Source organism: Girardinichthys multiradiatus, chromosome 20 (assembly GCF_021462225.1).
Source record: "Girardinichthys multiradiatus isolate DD_20200921_A chromosome 20, DD_fGirMul_XY1, whole genome shotgun sequence".
In the NCBI taxonomy this organism is placed as follows: Eukaryota; Metazoa; Chordata; class Actinopteri; order Cyprinodontiformes; family Goodeidae; genus Girardinichthys; species Girardinichthys multiradiatus.
The window spans coordinates 47581730-47604359 of NC_061812.1; the positions used below are offsets into that span (position 1 = coordinate 47581730).

Below are 22630 nucleotides of genomic sequence, written 5' to 3' on the forward strand. Positions count from 1 at the left end.
GAGAAGGGCCGATTCCAGACCTTGGGGGACTTGCGGAAGCAGTGGACTGAGTCTGGAGTAGAAACATCCAGAGCCACCGTGCACAGGCGTGTGCAGGAAATGGGCTACAGGTGCCGCATTCCCCAGACCTGGGCTACAGAGAAGCAGCACTGGACTGTTGCTCAGTGGTCCAAAGTACTTTTTTCGGATGAAAGCAAATTCTGCATGTCATTCGGAAATCAAGGTGCCAGAGTCTGGAGGAAGACTGGGGAGAAGGAAATGCCAAAATGCCAGAAGTCCAGTGTCAAGTACCCACAGTCAGTGATGGTCTGGGGTGCCGTGTCAGCTGCTGTTGTTGGTCCACTGTGTTTTATCAAGGGCAGGGTCAATGCAGCTAGCTATCAGGAGATTTTGGAGCACTTCATGCTTCCATCTGCTGAAAAGCTTTATGGAGATGAAGATTTCATTTTTCAGCATGACCTGGCACCTGCTCACAGTGCCAAAACCACTGGTAAATGGTTTACTGACCATGGTATCACTGTGCTCAATTGGCCTGCCAACTCTCCTGACCTGAACCCCATAGAGAATCTGTGGGATATTGTGAAGAGAACGTTGAGAGACTCAAGACCCAACACTCTGGATGAGCTAAAGGCCGCTATCGAAGCATCCTGGGCCTCCATAAGACCTCAGCAGTGCCACAGGCTGATTGCCTCCATGCCACGCCGCAATGAAGCAGTCATTTCTGCAAAAGGATTCCCGTCCAAGTATTGAGTGCATAACTGTACATGATTATTTGAAGGTTGACGTTTTTTGTATTGAAAACACTTTTCTTTTATTGGTCGGATGAAATATGCTAATTTTGTGAGATAGGAATTTTGGGTTTTCATGAGCTGTATGCCAAAATCATCCGTATTAAGACAATAAAGGACCTGAAATATTTCAGTTAATGTGCAATGAATCTAAAATATATGAATGTTAAATTTTCATCATTACATTATTGAAAATAATGAACTTTATCACAATATGCTAATTTTTTGAGAAGGACCTGTATATATAGATATAACTTTCAATTTTAAGATAGATGGGAATAATAAAGTATTTGATCCCCTCTGGCTGTTCTTAGATAATTATATAATAATATATATAATAATTATATAATAATGCAGTGTTTTTGGTGTATCTACTTGCTTTGATCACTTAAAATATCCAGAAGCATGCCTTAAAAATAACGTTTTTCCATCTCCATTCTTCCCTTTTCTAGACCAGACCCCTTTACTGCAGGATCAACCTGAGTGTCCCAGTCCTGAAACATTTATTCAACCAGGACACCAGGCCTGATTTTCAGCTGAGCAGGGAATCTCTGGCAGTGCTGCTTAATCTTTTGCACCAGGATAAGCAACATGGATGGGGTGCTGCTATTGAGACCTTGGTTTTTCTTTTCTGGCTGGCAAGTGGCACATCCTACAGAGTGGTCTACAGAGTGTTTGGGATGCCTCGCTCTACTGTCCATCGCATCATCCACAGAGTTACAGAGGAGATCGTGGCTATTCGTCACCACGTCATCTACCTTCTAAAGACCCCTGAGGACTTGAAGGCAGTGTCCCGTGAGTTTGCAGGGCTGGCACGCCACAGAGTTTTTCTTAAAGCTGTGGGTGCAATTGACGGCTGCCATATCCGCTTCAGGTGTCCAAGCAGCCCTGATGGTCAGTGCTACAGGAACAGGAAACTCTTCCCTTCCATAATCCTGCAAGCAGTTTCTGAGAGCCATTTTATTGACACGTATGTGGGCTGGCCTGGGTCAGTGCATGATTCTACGGTGCTCCGCCACAGCCCACTGTAGAGTTTATCCTCCTCCAGGGCATTTTATCCTTGCTGATGGAGGGTACCCATGCCTCCAATATCCACTCCCCCTAATCACTCCCTACAAGAGGACAAGACAATGTGTGGGAGCCCAGCGCTTTAACAGCCATCATTCCAAAAACACGCTCTATAATAGAGCGTGTTTTTGGAATGATGAAAACCAGATTCAGGGCCATCTTCCTGCAAGCGCTGGAGGTGCACGACACCTTTGTACCTGACGTAATGTTTGACCTAGATCCATTTTATATATATGTTATACATAATATATACACATGCACACATATGCACCCTCTTTTAAATTGTTTTCAGGTCATAACAGCATGTGCCATCCTCCACAACATCTGCACTGGTGCTGTGGATGTCATGGCCCCAGAGGATGACCCAGAGGAGGCTGTAGAAGAGGATGAGGGTGAGGTTTGGACTGAGGCAGTCAGCGTTGCTCTCTGGCGGGACCAGCTTTCTGCTGAGGTGTCTGCCCTGGAGGAGGTACCACCAGAACATGACTACTGTGTCAGCCAAGTATAATATTATAGATGTGATTAATTTTTGAGGGGTATAACTAATTGTAATATTTTGTGAGCACCATCTTCTAATTCTGCATTTTTCCGATTACCTCTTAGTGATGTGGCAGCCGTCAATTCAGCCAGCCCTTTAAACCCACTTGATGGACAATACCGTGGAGAGCGGAACGAGGCATCACAAACATCTGCAGACCACCTGTGTGATGCTTCGCTCACCATCCAGAAAGACTAACCACAGGTCTCAGTTGCAGCATCCCATCCATGTCTCTGACCTTGTGAGAGATTTAGCCACACCGCCAGACTTTCTGTTCAGAAAGACATCAGCCTCTTTGTTCTGTTGAAGAGGTGTTCCAGGAACCAGTCACTCAGGTTGATCCTGCTGTCACCATTGTAAATACTTGTACATAGTTTTATTTTATGCCTTTTGTCTTGTAATCTTGATCTGTTTGAATGTTTTCTTCCCCCATTCTGTTTAAAGTGCTGTTTGTATTTTTCATAATAAATTCTGTTTATAACTTTAAATGAAGTTGATGTATTGTTAGATCAAATGTAAATAACATTAGTGAAAAAAACAATTTTTATTCATGACCAATATATTTCTTCCTTTCTAAATATCTAATATTTACACCGGAACTATTAATGGTTTTTGAGGACACAAAATGTTTGTGTTTTTAACCTAAACTTTATTTAATGAATTGTAAAAACTATTATTATAGGCAATTTAACAACTCCAATTCAACTGTATATACTCAAAACTTAATGTGAACTACTGTTCTGAACATACACCAACTACTAAAAACATTGTTAATACTGCTAGCAATTCACTTATCTAAAGTAACTCTTAAAACATTTTGGAAACACCTCAAAATTAAATATATATTACAGAAATGGAAGCTCACATTAACAGTTCTATAGAAGGAAATAATAAATTGTTATATATCAGAACATTTAGTTGTTTAGACAAACTCCCATGTTATCTCTACATTCTCACTACTAATCTATAATTATGTAATAAAAAAAAATTAAAAACACATTAGGCCACTATGTTCTAAATTGTATCTACTTTATTTAGCAGACCTTAACAACAATATAACACCACAATGATGGAAATAAACAACAAACATAAATATCTGTGCGCTCTGCTTAACAAAAAGCTAAACAATAAAGATAAGTTTCTAATTAAAACAAACCCAAAAAGTAGAAAATATAGAAAAAAGAAAATTATGGCACAATATGGGACAAATTCCTAAGCGAAGGCGCTCAGGTTGACCAGCGCTAGTATTCTCTTTTTTTTTTGGTAATTAAAAAAGTATGATTGTTTTGTGTATTAATTAGTCTAGCCAAGGACAACTAAAAAAGGATGAGTCCTTGCATTGACCAGGCTTGGTAGATAATTAAACTATTATGACCACCATTTTACACCAAAACATTTAGCAAAATCTGACTTTAATTAGTATAACAAAAAAAATACTACCTGTTTCATCTGATGTAATCAACGCCCAGAATGCATTGTGCCATCCAAATTCTCTCTATCTTTTTCTTGGAAGCTAGCAACCAATTGCATACCAAACAGCCAATCAGGTTTACCTTCTCTGAGCCGGTGATTGACGGATTTTTGCGGCACACTGTAAAGCTGTGACAAGCTGAGCGAGAGCGGAGTTAAAAGTACTCTCAGAGTTAGAAGTGAGCGAGCACGGAGAAGGAGTTGTGCACAGGCACTGAGTGGCAAGTGCAGAAACAAGAGTTTAGCAAACAACTAATTTTTGTTAGCTCAAATGTATATTTTCTCTTCACAATACAATATGTGCTTTTACAAAAGTGTGCGCGCTAATGAATGTGTCACACATATTGGGCCATGGAAAATAAGACCTGTTAGTCTGAAACAATTACCCAACTTAAGCTGATCAGAACACACATGTACGGATACATAATGCCTACTGTGGGTCTTCATTAGTATGCAACAGATGAACATTACTATCCACCAAGCCACATATCTGCTAAAATCTGCAGTCACTTTTCTCTGATGGACAAATTATGTAAAGTAACACTCAAACACTTCTTACTTGCTTATTTAAACTTTGTTTGATCAAGGATCAACTGGATTGGTTAAGGTGTCTTGAAGACCTTTCGTCCCTCATCGGAAGAGCTTCTTTTGCTTGACTGAATGGTAGCTGTTTAGTTTTAATTAGGTACAAGTAACCATGATCCATCCAAATGGTTTGTTAGTGCTTCTGGCTGTTTTAACTAGTCATTGGAAAACCATAGGATCAGGTGGTCTGAATGACCATCAATTGCCGACTGTGAGCATTTACAAGAGTTTCTTTGTAAACAATGACTATGGAAACAAGGATTGTGTTGTTAAATGGGGGATAAGTGGGCCTTTTGTTTGTTGCTTTGTTACATTTCCCTAATATACAGATCTACACATCATGTTGGTAAAAGGAAACAACCTTTTCACAAAAGCATGGCCCAACACAGAGGAGAAAACTCCTCAGAACAAGACTCGGCAGTTTACTTACATCTGAAAGATAACTGAAACTTTTCTGAAAGCCACAAGATCCAGATGTTAGACAGGGAGGAAAGCTGGTTTGAAAGAAGTTTCAAAGACACAATCTACACCCACAGTGAACAGCTTTCACTCAACAGAGGAGGTTTGTTGTCTTAAAGCACCTTAAAGAAATCTTAACCAGTCCAGTTGCCCTCGATTGAACTTTTGCTGTATAACCATGACCTGGGTCACTTATAACCTCAACAGACCTTTAATTCATTTGTGACACTGCCTTTGTACATTAGAGCTTATTTTTTAAAGACAGTGTCTTTGGTTTGGGTTTTTCACCATCTACATTCAGGAGGACTTTCTTAATAAACTCAAATGTGTAGGTCATTTCTTTTGGGTATTCAGCCTGGATAACATTAAGCAAGCCATATAAATGCATTATTGCATCTGGCCAGCATTTAGTCCCTTGCAAAACAACCTGCTCCTGGAGAAAGACCTTGACTTCTTGAGGATGGAATGGCACAGTGTTCATATCCTTGCTATCACCAATGATGGACACAATGGCAGCAGATCTCTTAATGGAAGGCCCTTGGTCTTCACCCTCCTGAAAAATATTATACATTTACAATTACTTTTGATGAAATAATCTTAGTCTCTAATGGAGGTCATCTAATCTTTGTGTGTTTATCAGCTCACAAATCTGTCACAGAAAAAAATATTTGGGTTCTAGACATTATTTCATTGTTTTGTGTTACTAAAGTATCAGTAGAGTGTCCATAACTAAACATTAGTCATAAAAATGAAAGCCAAATAAACGTGTTTTTTGAGCTTTCTGAGCTATCAGAATACCCAAAAGGACCCAAACATATAGATGGGAAGAGCATTATGCAAACCTCTCGTGAAAATCTCTAGTGATAGCTGTGATGAAATAAAGCCTTGTCAGAACCATTTTTAAAAAACATTTTTAATAGCAACACTCATTGAACTCTTGGTGGCGCTATATTACAATTATATCACAAATTTACATAAAGTAAAACGTATTTGATCTTGTTAATCTCTGGATTTCGTTGTCTTTGTTCAAATTATTTTATCTTAAATCGTCAAATACAGTTAGGCCTGTGTGTGGCTCATTACAACAATTCAAAATTTGTAGACCATTCACATTTCAATCTAAAAAAAGAAATCCCCCATACATTCCAGAGAGCTGGAATGTTTTCAGAACATCCACTGATGTGACAAAAGTTTGCTTCAGTTCAACTTATGAACAATTCAGAAGTCAGTCACTCAGCAGGTTTCAGAAATAAATGAAAAAAACATCTAGATCTACTCAAGTCTTTATTCAAATGTTACCAAAACCAACTAAAATTCTCTATATGGTAGATTTAGTGTGTCAAAGGATTTTCAGAAAGGGTTAATCTGCAGTTAAATTATAATATCTTGTTATGGTTTGTACAATATGCAAAACGTTTTCTTTTTTATCCTGTGTTGCTTCGAACATGAAAACAATACTTGATAATACACTCAAAATCAGCATCACTGTTAGTACAAATGCACAATGTAAGTAAACTTCAAGTGGCAATGATTAGGATCTAACCTGTACGAAAAGATTTTTTGGGTTTCATACATTTCCAGATAAATGCTAATCCTACTATTGCTTGTTCAAGTAAATAGTATATTAGCTCACCTTACAGGTGTAGAAAAGCTCTGTGTCATCTTGAAGATGCAGTGGTAGACACCGAAGAGATGCAACCCGGTCAACCCAGATGTTTTGTGTTTGCTGTAGTGAAAAACATGGAAAAGACAACGAAATGCTAAAATACCAACCCTTTTTTAAAAAACCTTTCTACGTATCTATACACAGTATGTGACAGAATGAAGTAGACCCCTGCCATTTTTGGAAATATTTGGTTTGATCTTTTCATGCAACACCACTAAAAAAGTGACACTTTACATAATAGCAAACTAGTGAATGTACAGCTGTATAACTGTACTGTCCCCTCAAAATAACAACACACAGACATTAATCTCCAAATCGATGGCAAGTAAAGTGTTAATGTCACATGGTCTCAGTTGTGAATGGGGAGCAGGTGTGTTACATTTAGTGTCATCACTCTCACACTCCATCATACTGGTCACTGGAAGTTCAACATGGCACCTTGTGCCACAGAACTCGGAGGATCTGGAAAAAATATATAATTGTTGCTCTAGATAAAGAGCACACTGCATCAAATTGGTCTGCATGGCTGTTGTCTCAGAAGGAAGCCTCTCCTTTGCAGACTAAGGACATGGAGTACTAGAACCATGTCCTGTGGTCTGATGAGACAGATAAACTTCTTTACTTCAGATGGTATCAATCGTGTGTGGTGGCAACTAGGTGAGGAGTACAAAGACAAGTGCATCTTGCCTATAGTAAAGCAGGAGCTGCATAAGTGCCTCTGTCACAGGGGAGCTACAGTTCATTTAGGGAACCATGAATGCCAACATGTACTGTGACATACTGCGGCAAAACAGGATCCCTTACATTTGGAGACTGGGCCGCAGGGCAGTATTCCAACATGATAACGATCCCAAACACACCTCCACAGCCTTGCTCAAGAAGCTGAGGGTAAAGGTGATGCCAAGCATGTTTCCAGATCTAAAGCCTATTGAGCATCTGTGGGGCATCCTCAAAATGGAAATGGAAGGCGTGCAAGGTCCCCAACCTTCCACCAGCTCTGTTATGTAGTTATGGAGAACTGCAATTATTAGGATCTACTTAATACTTGACAAAGATTTACCTCAGAGTATGTCTTTAAAACTGATGAGATCTTCTGGGCACTGATCGGATTTCCCCTGCATCCCTCAGGCTAAAGCCAGCAAACTGCTTGTGTGACTGTCCAATGCAGCATACAGTTCAGTCTTTAGTTTCTGGTTGGTGATTCGCTGATATTCTGTACAGACCTAATGAAAACAAAGTGGCCTCAATCATTCCCCCTTTAAATCAAAAACATAATTTAAATGAACACACACACATTATGTAGTGCTCGAGACCAGTTTTTGAAGCTCTGAGAGGGATTTAAATAATGTGAATAAGCATATTTTGACAAGTAAACTGAATTCAACCATGTTCTACAGCTTTATGTACCTGGTGTTCCAGGAGAAGAGCTGGCCATCTTTCTTGAAGATGCTGCACAGAAGGACTTGAATTTACAATCTCAAGCCTTCTTGCAGCAAAGGTCTTGCTCATGTTCATAACTGTCACTGTGAAATCAATGTCTTCATCCATTTTGTTCAACATGTCCAATCTGAAGACTTCCAAAGTATCCAGTGTTTCCCCCTTAGGAAGCTGTGGCAGATAATTAACTTCTGCATGTCAAGGCCGCTTAAGGGAAGCATGTGGTGAAGCTGCATCAGGATTGGCTCTGCTCCTCCTACCACTGTTTACTTTGACCTCTGGGCATCCAGATTTGCATAAGTTGCGTCTGTAATTTTTTATTTTGTTTAAAAGGCTGTGCTTCCAGCCATCCCAGCCATTTTTGGAACCAATTTCCTCTAAACAGATGTTTTTCCACCACTACTGTAAAAAAATCCTAGCTGAAACAGTGGAGACAGTAGTTCAGAGAAGCTGTTGCAATGGTCCCTTGCACTTCTACCACTTAATTTTTTGGACCACTGCAAAAGCTAAATGGATTGTTTGGTGTGTTTCATCATCCGTATGATGTAAAGGCAGGAAGAGAATGACTGAGCCAGTGAAAACCAAAAAGTACCTGATGATCATTATGCATTCAAACAAATGTGACCATGTGTAGCTTTAACTACCACAGTCAAAACATTGTCACATATGTGACGCAGACCATGTCTACTCTAACATAGTCTTTAAATATAATGTTCAGGAATCGAAACACTCTGATGTAACTGCTTCACTTACCATTAGATTGTGTATGCTCAATTTGGGAAGCGGTTTATCTTTCTAATGGACGAAGGGTGAAAACACGTTCAGTCCTTTCTGCAAAGAAAGAAAAAGTGCACTTTAAAAACTTATGTATGTCAGCCAATTGAAAAGTAGTTACAGCCCCTAATGTGCGGTATGTCTTTCAAAATACACCTGACTATTCTATTTAACAAAAACTCATTATGGTTTAATACTTTTGTGTGTGGATTAACAATTCTTAAAATGTGTTTCAAATAAGATTTACTTTGACTGACATCATATAGTCCACATTTGACAGGTTTAGGTACAATGTGTTTTAATTGTACCTGGTCCGATTTAAAACTGACATCTCCCTATGTTGCATTTTGAATAATACCGTAAGGCTGTAAAAAAAATTTCAAGTGAGGTTTAGATAACATCAATGCTATGCAATTTAAGGTTTCTTAAACCTCACCCAGTGAAACACACTAACAAAATAAATTTAATTAGGTAACATCAGGCAATAACATCTAAACCATTAAGCCTTCAGGCGTTTTGGTTTAAACAGTAAACAAATACAACATTTATTGTCACAAAAACAGCAAAGGTTTAACTTTAATGTTATTTGTATTTAACTTAATGTTATAGAAGCATGTTTTGCATGAATTGTGTCCACCTCCAAAAACTGTTTAAATACAATATAATATTCTCTATGGGGTTCATTAATAGTGATACATTACTCTGCATAACGTTATACATTTTGTGAATGTTTAGTCATGAATGGTTCTTTAGACTGAGTAAAAGTAGCATTTCTGGAGTTTCAACCAAAATATGAGGTAATTAATGTGTAGTCTACAGTAAGGTGTCTAATAACGATGTGGATGCATTATGAAGCAGAGCAAACATTGTAACGTTAAGCCTGCAGAGAGTTGCAGTTACCTATATTAGTCACCTCGTGGCATGGCTGCCATTCTCTTTCTTTTTCCTGCTCTCGGTGGAGGTGGACGCTTTTTCTCTGTCTCCCGCACCCCTCCCATATCTGCCCTGCTTCAGCTCTGTGTCTTGTCTTTTTTTTGGAGCCTCTTTTTGGACATCTTCCAAATTCTTCCAAAATATGGATTTGGTCAGCTGCAATGCAATTGATCAAATTTTCTCGACGAGAAGACAGGGGTCGGGAGAGCCCACTTGCCCGGACGGGACATTTTTCTCCGGATACACGATGGACTCCTGGCAGAAGTGGAAGATTGTGTGTCTGTCGATAATGTCAGTCGAGGATGTGGAAGATGTATATATAATTGGATGTTTGATATCAGGATTTCTGCTTTTTGGAGTCAGCGGTTACCTGGCATATCGAGAAATTTGGAGAATGTCAGCAGCTGTTCTGGCCATTGTAAGGCTGCCTGGCATGTGTGATGGGATCTTCAGAGCGATCAACACTCAGACTGAGATGTTACATGAGCTGAATCGCAGACTGGATGTGATCCTTACACAGGATCGCAGGCAGGTTGCGGTTCCTGCACTCAGGGGTGAAATGGGATAAATCTTGGAGAAAGTTGTTCGCTCGGATCTGGCAGAAAGACCAGGAATTTGGCTGTTTGGATTCGCCTATGAGAAGCACCAGCGAGACTCTCAAGGCTGACGGAAAATTAAGAGTCAGCCTAACCCAAATAATTACTGTTTTTCTGAATCTGGCTCCCTTGCGCGGCCTTGATGGCTGGTTATCTTCAACTTCTCCTGGAAGTTATGTAAACACGACGCTCTGCTCCCCCTGCCCCCTCCCTTCCCTGAGGACATCTGTGGACCTGCTCAGAACTTGGCCGGTTGATGAACATTCCAACGAACCATCAAGGACAATGGCCTCTGTGACAGTGCTTCATGGACTTACTTGCACACACTCACTTGCACACACACACATGCTCAAGATAAACATTTGCACTCCTCACACCACCTTCACCGTTCCCGGCATGATGTTGTTTTGTAAATTTGTTGCTTCTTTGTGCTGAGGTTTTTTTCAATCTCAAACTGTATCCTGCTGAGGATAAAGTGTGAAATATGATTTTTTTTCCCCCTCTACTTACCTAATGTGGCCTCTTTTCTCATCTAGCAAGGGCAGCGCCTGTGAGTGGGCAGCAAAGCCTCGGTGACCCGTCCCCCCTTGTCTTGTGTCATGATGTATGTTTGGATGGGTTGTACTGGAATTCTAATTTCCCCTCAGGGATCAATAAAGTATCTTTCGAACTGAATTGAATTCTCAGCAGGCATGCAAATGCTGCACAAGTGTTCACACAAATAGTATCTGTAACTTATCCGTTCTTTTAAATTCGTGTTGTTGAAAGCTACATGTTTCTCAGGTTAATGTTACATGGTTCACGTGCCCTTATATTGTTTCTTGCTAACATTAGCGGGCTTAAGAGCCCGAATTGCCGAATTGTAGCGTTACTTACTCATTTGCACAACATAACGTTACCGTTTAAAAAATATTTAACAGTAGCGTGTCTTGTAGTTTTTAACAGTCTCGCCGGTCTAACGTTATGTCAAGTTTAAACGTAACTTTACTTTCAAGGGTCAACAGGATGTTTACAATCACTTGCTAGCTAACCACTTCTGACAACAAATATTCGCCAGTTGTCTCGTCAAATGAAACTAACGTTAGTTTATAGTCAATAACCTTAGTTTAGCCCATAGGTTTAGCCACGCAGAATAACCAAATACATTATTTTGTGACCTTACCGTCGGGACGCAATTCGTGCCTGTCTTCGTATTCACAATAGATGGTCGAGTCGAATGAGTCTGCTGCGCCAACCTCTCAACAGACGATAGTGTCCAGCTAGCTTTGATTAGCTGTCAGCGGCAGGATCAGACCAATCGTCATCAGACTCCTCTGTTACCTATTGGTGCCCGCCTGAAAATTGAACTTTAGATAAATGCGCGGGTTTTCTTTCAAAATAACCTTTTTCTTTCATACGTTTTATGCTATTTACCCTTTACTATAACTATTACCAAAAATAAATAAATAAGCCATAACATTATAAACACTGAGAGGTGAAGTGAATTACACTGATAATCTTGTTATCAGAATCCAATTGGCAGCAAAAGAGAAACCTTTTGTTTTTCATGCAGACAGTATTCCTGAAATTGCAGCCAGAGGGCCACTGGAGGTAGAGTTGCCAACCGTCCCTTGAAAAACGGAATCGTCCCGTATTTAGAATAAAAAGTACGCGTCCCGTATTGAGCTGAAACGGGACGCACGTAGTCCCGTATTATTACGTGGATCAAAAATCTTCACTAAAATGTCAATAGAATCAATAAATGATGGGGTGCTTTATATTTAACATCACGGTAAATTCATTACCAGCCATATCCTGCTCTGTGACCAATGAGCTGACAGAATATTTCGGCTCATCTCATTGGCCAGCAGGTACCGTAGCTAAGGATAGATACAGGTGTTACGTCGATTCGCGTTTTCCCATCAGATACGGTTTCCCCAGCGTCTCCTCCCTCCCCGCTTACGCGACAAAAAAGGCGCGTGCTTGTTCAGCGCTCGTAACCAGCGCCCCATGCTTCCGCCGCAGGAGAACTACGGACACCGTGAAAGCTCAAACAACGTGTTTCGGCGAAGTTGTCCCACTTTCTTGCAACTGTGCTCTCATCATAGATGGATGGATAGATGGATAGATATTTATATAGATAGATGGATAGATGGATAGATATTTATATAGATAGATAGATAGATAGATAGATAGATAGATAGATAGATAGATAGATAGATAGATAGATAGATAGATAGATAGATAGATAGATAGATAGATAGATAGATAGATAGATAGATAGATAGATAGATAGATAGATAGATAGATAGATAGATAGATAGATAGATAGATAGATAGATAGATAGATAGATAGATAGATAGATAGATAGATAGATAGATAGATAGATAGATAGATAGATAGATAGATAGATAGATAGATAAATAGATAGATAGAGTGCCTCACTACAGTCTCTCGGGAAAAGGCGAAGTGTCAGTCCAGTGGAACAGCAGAGAGGAGGATGCAAGTTCTTCAGGCAGCTGACATCCCCAACATCCAGGCTATTGTACCCTTTGTCCTCAGCATCCCTTCTTCTAGTGGGCTTGTGGAAAATATTTTCTCCATCATGAAAAATAAGTGGAGTGATGTAAGGAACAAATGTTCTACAGAATTAATGAGAAGTGAGCTAATTGTCAGTCTAATTAATGAAATGTCCAGCTCAGAGCTTTACTCGGTAGTCCTGAAAAGCAAACAACTCCTTGCAGCAGCAAGAGCTCAAATGAAATATAAATGGAAAAAATAGGTTGTTTCTACATAATTCAGTACTGCATTTTTTAGTTCACTAGTTCAATATTTTTTTCACTACACCTGTACAGTCATGGCCTTTAAGGCACAAGTGTTTATATTTACAACTTTTCTACAGACTTTTTATTTGCACTAAATGCACTATTACGATAATGTTTTGCATTATACTGTTATGCTTTTTTATATTGTTTTAAGTTAAGCAGGACGGAGGTCTTTTCAATAGTGGTTTATTTACTTTAGAAGGATATTTGTTTTTGTCTAGTAATTTTATTTTGCAAAAAGAATAAATTATTTTATAAATTGCTGAATAATTGTTTTTCCATTGTTGGACCACTTGTTTGCTGAGTATTGGACTATCTGCACGTTGTTGGACGTCACTGTGCCCCTCCAATGGCATCGGCCATTTTGTACCCAGGACAGCCCGCTCCTGCATATCCCATCGAGCATTGCGACTGATATGACTGGGCGTCCCAAGTCTGACGTCACAGGACGCTATATAGGAAGGCGCTCATTTTTGAAAACTCGCCTTCTGCTAGGACCGGACTAGTAATCGAAGTGCGCCACTTCGAGAGGGGAGATCTTTGCAGAGAGCTTTGCAGAGTTCATTCATTCTCTCTCGTTGGACAACTAACAATTCATAACTGAGGTTTTTGGACTAAGAAGGCCAGAGATTTCACTTTGCCGATCGAAGACGTGAGTTGAACACGTAACTGAGAACACGGAGTTTCGGAGAGACGAACCGCTATCGTGTTTCATTTCCAAGTCGACTTTGATGGTCAGATCATATTTTTCCTTTTTGTCAAGAAGACCAAAGGACGAAGACTGACCGCTTTCCCTGAAGTTAATTGTGGACGCACAATTAACTTACCCCCCACTTTTCCTCGCTTGAATTCCCTCGCTCAGGAAGAAGACGACACCAAGTAAAACCCATCTTTTATTTAATCTTTTATTTCTTTATTAGAAGGCCTGGGCAGGGTCAGAGGTTGTAGAAGCGATCAGAATCGCTGGTTAGGATCTCATGTGTTCTGAATAATATGTGCATGTAACCTTGCTTATTGAAACTTTGATGTGTTATGTTGATATCGGGATCCGCCGCGGTCCTGGAGCTGCTTGTGTTTACTATCTGAGAGTCAACGCGGGTGCGTTGTAAGACTGGACTGTTAAAATGACCTCATGGTAAAATTCTCCATTTCCCCTTTGTCTTCAATCTCACTGTGCTAGCTTGCCGCCAAAAGTTAGAATCCTTTGTGCTCAGGAGTTAAGGGGAAGTTTTATGATCAGAAGACCATAAAGGACAATCGGAGCTGCGCTCCAACCCCCCACCACTCGCCACCACACCAACACTAATTTTCTCATTTTCCTTCGTCTGTTGTGCCATAAACTGCTGGTTGATTCAATACATACCCACTACCGTTTGTTGATTTTTGCTTATTTAGATGTGTTACCCCTGTGTTTGTAGAATTTTGCATGTTGAGTAGGTGAAAATTAATAAATATTCACATAGATAAAGAGAGAGCGTTTTGTGTTTCATTGTGTGCGAAAGTGATGTGTCAGTCAAAATAAGGTTCAAGTTCCACACGTTTCAGCAGTAACAGTCGATTAAACAGTGACATCTCCGGCAATAGTTATTAATTATTACGGAGTATTTAATGGGTTGTAATTGTCAAAGGCGTTGAGCCGCAATTACAACACCAGAAACATCTATGGTCTCGATTCATAAATGAGGATTTTTGGTTAAGAAATTGATTTTGTCAGATTATGATTTGTAATTATAATTATTGATCAAGATTGGTTTTGGGCTAGATTGTGACTTAGAATTTTATTTTTCAGTTTTGTTTTTGATACAGTGATGTGCATTAACACTCATAACGCTAGGCCACAAAGTCATCCCCTTAGGCAATGATCCTGTTCCTCCTCTTTCAGAAGGCTAACAGGAATCATCAGGACACTTAAGATGTTGTCTGTTTTTATACTTGCTGAGTTACTGTCCACTGTATTAAGAAGGGGAGAGAGACAGAAACCCTCTTTTTAAGTAACTGCTGAGCTGGGCCTCAACATTGTTTTTGTTCCTTGCTTGATCACCTTATAGAACTATTACAGTGTGACCCAATCTATTCTATATAACCCATGACTAATTTGAGCATGTTGCTTTCATCTATTATCTTCTCCAGCTGTTCACACAAAATCAAAATATAGGGGACTAGCGCCCACATTTCTGCTTCCGATTTAAAACACTTTGACAGTGTGACTCTGTGTGTAGTAGGCAGACAAATAGACATCAAATGAGGTACTAGATATCTCAATTGTAGGCCTAAAGTTTTCAAAAAAATCAGAGACAGCCTTGTCTGCAATCTCCATACTGCAGCTGCCTCTTGAGTAAGATTGGGGCTTTAGATAAGGGCCTGATTGATACCCTAAATATGCACACTAACAGTACTACTATTATGTTTTAGAAGATCTTGTGTGTTAAAGGGAGGATTTACACTCATTATATAGACACTTAATTTAGTACATTTAGCTAAACCAAGTGTGTGCATTAGTCAGTGACAAAAAGTTTCAAATGCTTTATTATTGTCAACAATGATAAAGAACATCAGAATCAGCTTTATTGCCAGGTTCTCACACACAAACAAGGCATTTACTCCAGTACACTATGCTCTCAGGATTTTTTTAAATGGACTTTTAAGATATATCTATATCTTTTAAATGTACATATATAAAATGTGCATTCGCAGAAGAAGATAGTGTTAGATCAGATTTAAATTAGTTCAAGTATGCATGGTACTGCATTGTTCTGCCACTCTGACTGTCAAGTGTTCATCAGAGAAACAGCCTGGGGGAAGAAACTGTTTATGTGGCGTCTGGTTTTAACAAACAGTGCTCTGTAGCGGAGGCCTGAAGGTAAGGCTCTAAACATTTTATGTGCAGGGTGTGTGGGGTCTGCAGAGATTTAGCAGCTCTTTTCTGACCCTGAACCTGTATAAGTAAATACTGGATGGAAGAAAGTCAGACCTGATTATTCGTTGCAGTCCGGACCTGTCCTGTTTTGTGGATGAGCCAAACCACACTGAGATGGATGAAGACAGGACAGACTGAATTATGGCAGTGTAGAAGATGACCGGCAGCTCCTGTGGAAGGTTGGACTTCTTGAGTTGCCTCAGGAAGTACAGTCTCTGTTGGGCCTTCTTCCGAACAGCTCATGAAAACCCAAAATTCCTATCTCACAAAATTAGCATATTTCATTCGACCAATAAAAGAAAAGTGTTTTTAATACAAAAAACGTCAACCTTCAAATAATCATGTACAGTTATGCACTCAATACTTGGTCGGGAATCCTTTGGCAGAAATGACTGCTTCAATGCGGCGTGGCATGGAGGCAATCAGCCTGTGGCACTGCTGAGGTCTTATGGAGGCCCAGGATGCTTCGATAGCGGCCTTTAGCTCATCCAGAGTGTTGGGTCTTGAGTCTCTCAACGTTCTCTTCACAATATCCCACAGATTCTCTATGGGGTTCAGGTCAGGAGAGTTGGCAGGCCAATTAAGCACAGTGATACCATGGTCAGTAAACCATTTACCAGTGGTTTTGGCACTGTGAGCAGGTGCCAGGTCGTGCTGAAAAATGAAATCTTCATCAACATAAAGCTTTTCAGCAGATGGAAGCATGAAGTGCTCCAAAATCTCCTGATAGCTAGCTGCATTGTCCCTGCCCTTGATAAAACACAGTGGACCAACACCAGCAGCTGACACGGCACCCCAGACCATCACTGACTGTGGGTACTTGACACTGGACTTCTGGCATTTTGGCATTTCCTTCTCCCCAGTCTTCCTCCAGACTGTGGCACCTTGATTTCCGAATGACATGCAGAATTTGCTTTCATCCGAAAAAAGTACTTTGGACCACTGAGCAACAGTCCAGTGCTGCTTCTCTGTAGCCCAGGTCAGGCGCTTCTGCCGCTGTTTCTGGTTCAAAAGTGGCTTGACCTGGGGAATGCGGCACCTGTAGCCCATTTCCTGCACACGCCTGTGCACGGTGGCTCTGAATGTTTCTACTCCAGACTCAGTCCACTGCTTCCGCAGGTCCCCCAAGGTCTGGAATCGGCCCTTCTCCACAATCTTCCTCAGGGTCCGGTCACATTTTCTCGTTGTGCAGTGTTTTCTGCCACACGTTTTCCTTCCCACAGACTTCCCACTGAGGTGCCTTGATACACTTGATACACTCTGGGAACAGCCTATTCGTTCAGAAATTTCTTTCTGTGTCTTACCCTCTTGCTTGAGGGTGTCATTAGTGGCCTTCTGGACAGCAGTCAGGTCGGTAGTCTTACCCATGATTGGGGTTTTGAGTGATGAACCAGGATGGGAGTTTTAAAGGCCTCAGGAATCTTTTGCAGGTGTTTAGAGTTAACTCGTTGATTCAGATGATTAGGTTCATAGCTCGTTTAGAGACCCTTTTAATGATATGCTAATTTTGTGAGATAGGAATTTTGAGTTTTCATGAGCTGTATGCCAAAATCATCCGTATTAAGACAATAAAAAACCTGAAATATTTCAGTTAGTGTGCAATGAATCTAAAATATATGAGTGTTAAATTTTCATCATGACATTATGGAAAATAATTAACTTTATCACAATATGCTAATATTTTGAGAAGGACCTGTACACATTCTAAGAACTAAGAAAATATACAGAATGTAAATACCTTTAATAACTCAATCAACATGCTGCTTTTAAGCTTTTAAGCTTCATCCTCAGCAAGTGGGACAACATTGGAAGTAACTGTAGAACCTGATCTATGTTTGGACTGTTTGATCCTGTGGAGCTTCCTGAGTTATCAAAAATATTAGCTTCATCCAAACCTTCAACTTGTATCTTAGACCCAATCCCAACCAAATTATTTAAGGAAGTATTCCCTCTGATTTCAGCCCCATTTTAGATATAATTAATCTATCCTTAGTAAATGGATATGTACCACAGGCTTTTAAGGTAGCTGTAATTAAACCTTCGCTTCATCGAGATGACTTGAAAAATTACAGACCTGTATCCAATCATCCGTTCTTATCTAAAATGCTTGAGAAAATAGTTGCTAATCAAGTGTGTGAGCATTTACACAGCAATGATCTGTTTGAAGAGTTTCAGTCAGGCTTCAGTGCTCATCATAGCACTGAAACAGCTCTACTGAAAGTCACTAATGATATTCTTATGGCCTCAGATATTGTACTTGTGTCTGTACTTAGATCTCAGTGCTGCATGTGATACAGCCGATCACAATATTCTCTTAGAAAGGCTGGAATATGCTGTAGGGATCAGGGGAAGAGCACTAGGCTGGTTTAAATCTTATTTGTCTGACAGATTCCAGTTTGTTCATGAAAATGATAAATCATCCTTAAACCCCAGGGGTGTACCACAGGGTTCAGTACTTGGGCCAATTCTCAAAATTATAAATATCCTATCCAGGAGTGACACTGAAAAACCAGTCCATGCATTTGTTACTTCAAGGCTGGGCTATTGTAATTCTTCACTATTAGGATGTCCACAAAATGCAGTTAAAAGCCATCAGCTGATTCAAAATACTGCCGCAAGAGTTCTGATGAAAATTAGAAAGAGAGATCATATTTCTCCAATTTTAGCTTCCCTTCATTGACTCCCTGTTAAATCCAGAATAGAATTTAAAATTCTCCTCCTCACATATAAAGCCTTAGGCTTAGGCTGCTGGAGGACATAATGACCACTTTCACCCTCTTCGCTACCTTCTCATATTACTTTCCATTTTTGCATTATTTGCTGTTATTTCAGCTTTTAACTTTCTCTCTTTTCTCTTCCTAGAAGCTACACCTGGCCTGACTGTGTGTCTACCTGTGACACCTTTCTGGAGAGGGGCATGATCCAAGCTTCTGCTGGCAACTTAATGCTTACCCTCTACCAATGATCCACATAGCCCTGTCTTTCAGTGTTTAACCCTTTCTCTCTCCTAGACATAGAAATTGACTGAGCTTTTACTGTAACTAATTATATGTGCTCTCTTTCAGACTCTCACCTTGAAAACTGGCTCAGAGTTTATCTGTTCTTTCTTTTTAGATGAAACGACTAAAGAAACTGCATCCATTAACATTTACGTTTCCTTCCCATAGAAAATACTCCTGGATCAGTGCTTCTGTGTTCTTTTTGTGTCTCTGCTCTGTTCTCTCAAACCCCAGTCGGTCATGGCAGATGGCCGCTTATACTGAGCCTGGTTCTGCTGGAGGTTTTCTTCCTGTTAAAAGGGAGTTTTTCCTCTCCACTGTCACTACATGCATGCTCAGTATGAGGGATTGCTGCAAAGTGCCAGTGACTGTCCACTACATGCTCATCCAGGCGGAGTGAATGCTGCAAGTCATTGACTGGATGCAATGCTGGGATTCCTTTTTTTCCAATTTGAATAAATAACTGAATCTGACTGCACTGTTCAGTGGTTAGGATTAATTGGAATGTATGTACTTGACTTTTGTGAAGTGCCTTGAGACAACATGTGTTGTGAATTGGCGCCATATAAATAAACTGAATTAAATAGATTGCTATTATAGGACTCCTATTGAATACAAAAACGCCCTTGGTCATTACATTTACCGTGTATATCATTACAATAAGCCATTGTGCACAGGATAAAATTAATATAATGAAAAGAAATTTAACTATATTGTGTCCTTTTTTAATGCAACTGGAGGAATTTTATTAAAAAAAGAATAATCACAAATAATAAAAATAACAAACCAATGTAAACCAATGTGCAAAAATTATATTCTATGAAAGGCTATGTATACAAATTGTCATATTGCTTTAACAGATTTGACCCACATGCAGAAAGCAAGAAGTGCTGGAAACGAAAGGTTTGACTTGTGCGACACGAAACACAGGATGAATACGTAAGCTGGAAGGCAGACGTAGACGAAGAGCAGAGGGGCTGATAACTGAGTCAATAGTGTAGGGGCCAATGAAACGAGGAGACAGTTTTTTTTTGACATAGCCTTCAAAGGAATGTCTCGGGAGGACAGCCAAACCTTTTGACCGGGATGGTACGTCGGAGCAGGCCGCCGTCTGCGGTCAGCGTACTTCTTGTTCTGGTCTGCTGTACGAAGTAGAGCTCTGGTTGCATTTCCCCAGATCCATTTACAACGGCGTATGTGGTGCCGAACGGATGCTACACCAATGTCATTGTCGTCTGCTGGAAATAAAGGAGGTTGATAACCGAGGGAAATCTCAAAAGGTGGCCAGTTGCAGATGAGATTTGTGAATTTATTGCATATTCGACCTAGGGGAGAAAAACACACCAGTCCAGTGGTTCGGTTGTGGTCATGCATCTAAGTATGGACTCCATCTGTTGGTTCATGCGTTCTGTCTGTCCATTAGATTGGGGGTGATAACCAGAAGTCAGGGAGGCCTTGGCTCCAAGAGCAAAACAAAACTGTTTCCAAACACGAGAGATAAATTGAGGACCACGGTGTGACAAAATGTCCTAGGGTATGCCATGAAGGCAAAAAACATGCTGAACCAACAGCTGGGCTGTACGAAAAGCAGATGGGAGTTTATTTAATGGTACAAGATGGCATGACTTAGAAAAACGGTCAACAATGGTGAGAATGACCGTATTCCCTTTTGATAAGGATAAACCTGTAACAAAATCCAGAGCGATGTGTGACCAAGGGCGTTTGAGTGTATTGAGAGGCTGAAGTAACCCATAGGGGGGCTGGTTGCTCGATTTTTGTCTGGCACATGCTCAGTAACATCCTTATGAAGAGATGGCCACCAGAATCGTCTTGAAATGAGCGATATGGTTCTACTAATCCCTGGGTGACCTGAGAATTTGGATGTATGAAACCAGCGGATGAGCCTAAACCTAACAGAGGTAGGTACATACTTTCTGTTGGGAGGACCAGTACTTTGGTCCGGTTCGTTTCGTTGGGCATTGTCTATAAGATCCTCTACCTCCCAAACTAAAGCTCCAAAGGTCCAATGGGACGGCACACTGGGTTCGGCATCTTTCTTGGTGGAATCAGGTAAATGAAGCCGGGAAAGAGCATCCGGCTTGACAATCTTGGCGCCTGGTCTGTAAAAAATGGAGAGATCAAAACGAGAAAACCAACGTGATTGGTCATTGTTGGGTTCAATCTTTTAGCTGTTTGTAAGTATGCCAGATTTCTGTGATCGGTCCATACTAAAATGGGGTGCTTAGCCCCCTCCAACCAATGTCTCCACTCTTCGAGAGCTAGCTTTATTGCTAGCAGCTCCCTGTCTCCCACGTCGTAATTCTTTTCAACGCTAGTGAGACGACGAGAAAAGAAAGCACATGGGTGAAGTTTTCCATCTGCGGCTGACTGCTGAGATAGTACGGCACCAACACCTGTATCAGAAGCGTCTACCTCCAAAAGAAACTGTCTGGAAGAATCGGGATTAACTAGTATGGGTGTCTGAGAAAACCTCTCTTTTAATGCCTGAAAGGCCTTGTCTGCTTCAGGTGTACAGGAAAACACAATGTTTGTGGAGGTCAAGGCAGTGAGTGGTGCGGTGATTAAGCTAAGGTTCTTGATGAATCGTCGATAAAAGTTTGCAAATCCAAGGAACCGTTGTAGCTGCTTCCGGGAGTCTGGAAAAGGCCACTCCAGTACTGCCTTGATCTTCTCTGGGTCCAAGCGCACCTGTCCACCCTCCAGGATATCACCCAAAAATGTGATTGATGATTTGTGGAATTCACATTTCTCAGCCTTTACAAACAGTCTATTTTCCAAAAGTCTTTGTGGAACTAAACGGACGTGACGAGTGTGTTCTTTAACGTGAGGATTATATTTCTTGAGCCAAGGGAAACAATGGGCATAATAGGTTCAGGTAGCTTCTCAGAGTCATCTGGTGTGAACTGCCGGGAAAGAGCATCAGGCTTGGAGTTCTTTCTCTCAGGTTTGAAAGAGATGGTTAGATTAAACCGAGAAAAATAAAGAGACCAACGGGCTTGTCTTGGGTTAAGTCTTTTAGCAGTCTGTAAATAAGCCAAGTTCTTGTGGTCGGTCCAGATTAAAATAGGGTGAACGGCACCCTCTAACCAGTGTCTCCACTCCTCTAAGGCTAGCTTAATAGCAAGGAGTTCCCTGTCACCCACATCATAATTCCGCTCTGCTTGGCTCAGCCGATGCAAAAAATACCCACAAGGGTGCAGTTTGTCGTCGTCAGAGGAACGTTGTGAGAGTACTGCTCCACCCCAGTGTCAGAGGCATTGACTTCCAAAATGAACTGTCTGGAGGGATCTGGATGTTTTAAGATGGGTGCCTGGGCGAACTTCTCCTGAAGAACACGGAAGGCTTGATCCGCAGCGGAGTTCCAAAGGAAGTGCACTTTAGTGGAAGTTAGTGCAGTTAAAGGTGCTGCCGTCTGGCTCTAGTTCCGGATGAAGCTGGGGTAGAAATTGGCGAAGCCGAGAAACCTCTGCAATTGTTTCCGTGAGTCCGGAACAGGCCACTCCAGCACAGCCTTAACCTTCTCTGGGTCTGCACGGAGCTGTCCACCCTCTTGAATAAAACCTAAGAAGGTCAC

General features: G+C 40.7%; 1 long non-coding RNA gene across 3 annotated transcripts; it reads right to left on the reverse strand.

The window, feature by feature from the left end:
• Positions 1-3409: 3409 nt before the first annotated feature.
• LOC124857018 lies at positions 3410-12235 on the reverse strand. 3 transcript variants are annotated; one of them, XR_007035475.1, is made up of 6 exons: positions 11849-12235; positions 11477-11648; positions 8765-8842; positions 7635-7797; positions 6542-6634; positions 3410-5461 (listed from the first exon to the last, which is right to left on the reverse strand). It is a non-coding gene; the product is annotated as an uncharacterized LOC124857018 (long non-coding RNA). The 3 variants fall into 3 exon arrangements; XR_007035476.1 differs by having other exon boundaries at positions 11803-12235; XR_007035474.1 differs by having other exon boundaries at positions 11477-12234.
• Between the last annotated feature and the right edge of the window lie 10395 nt (positions 12236-22630).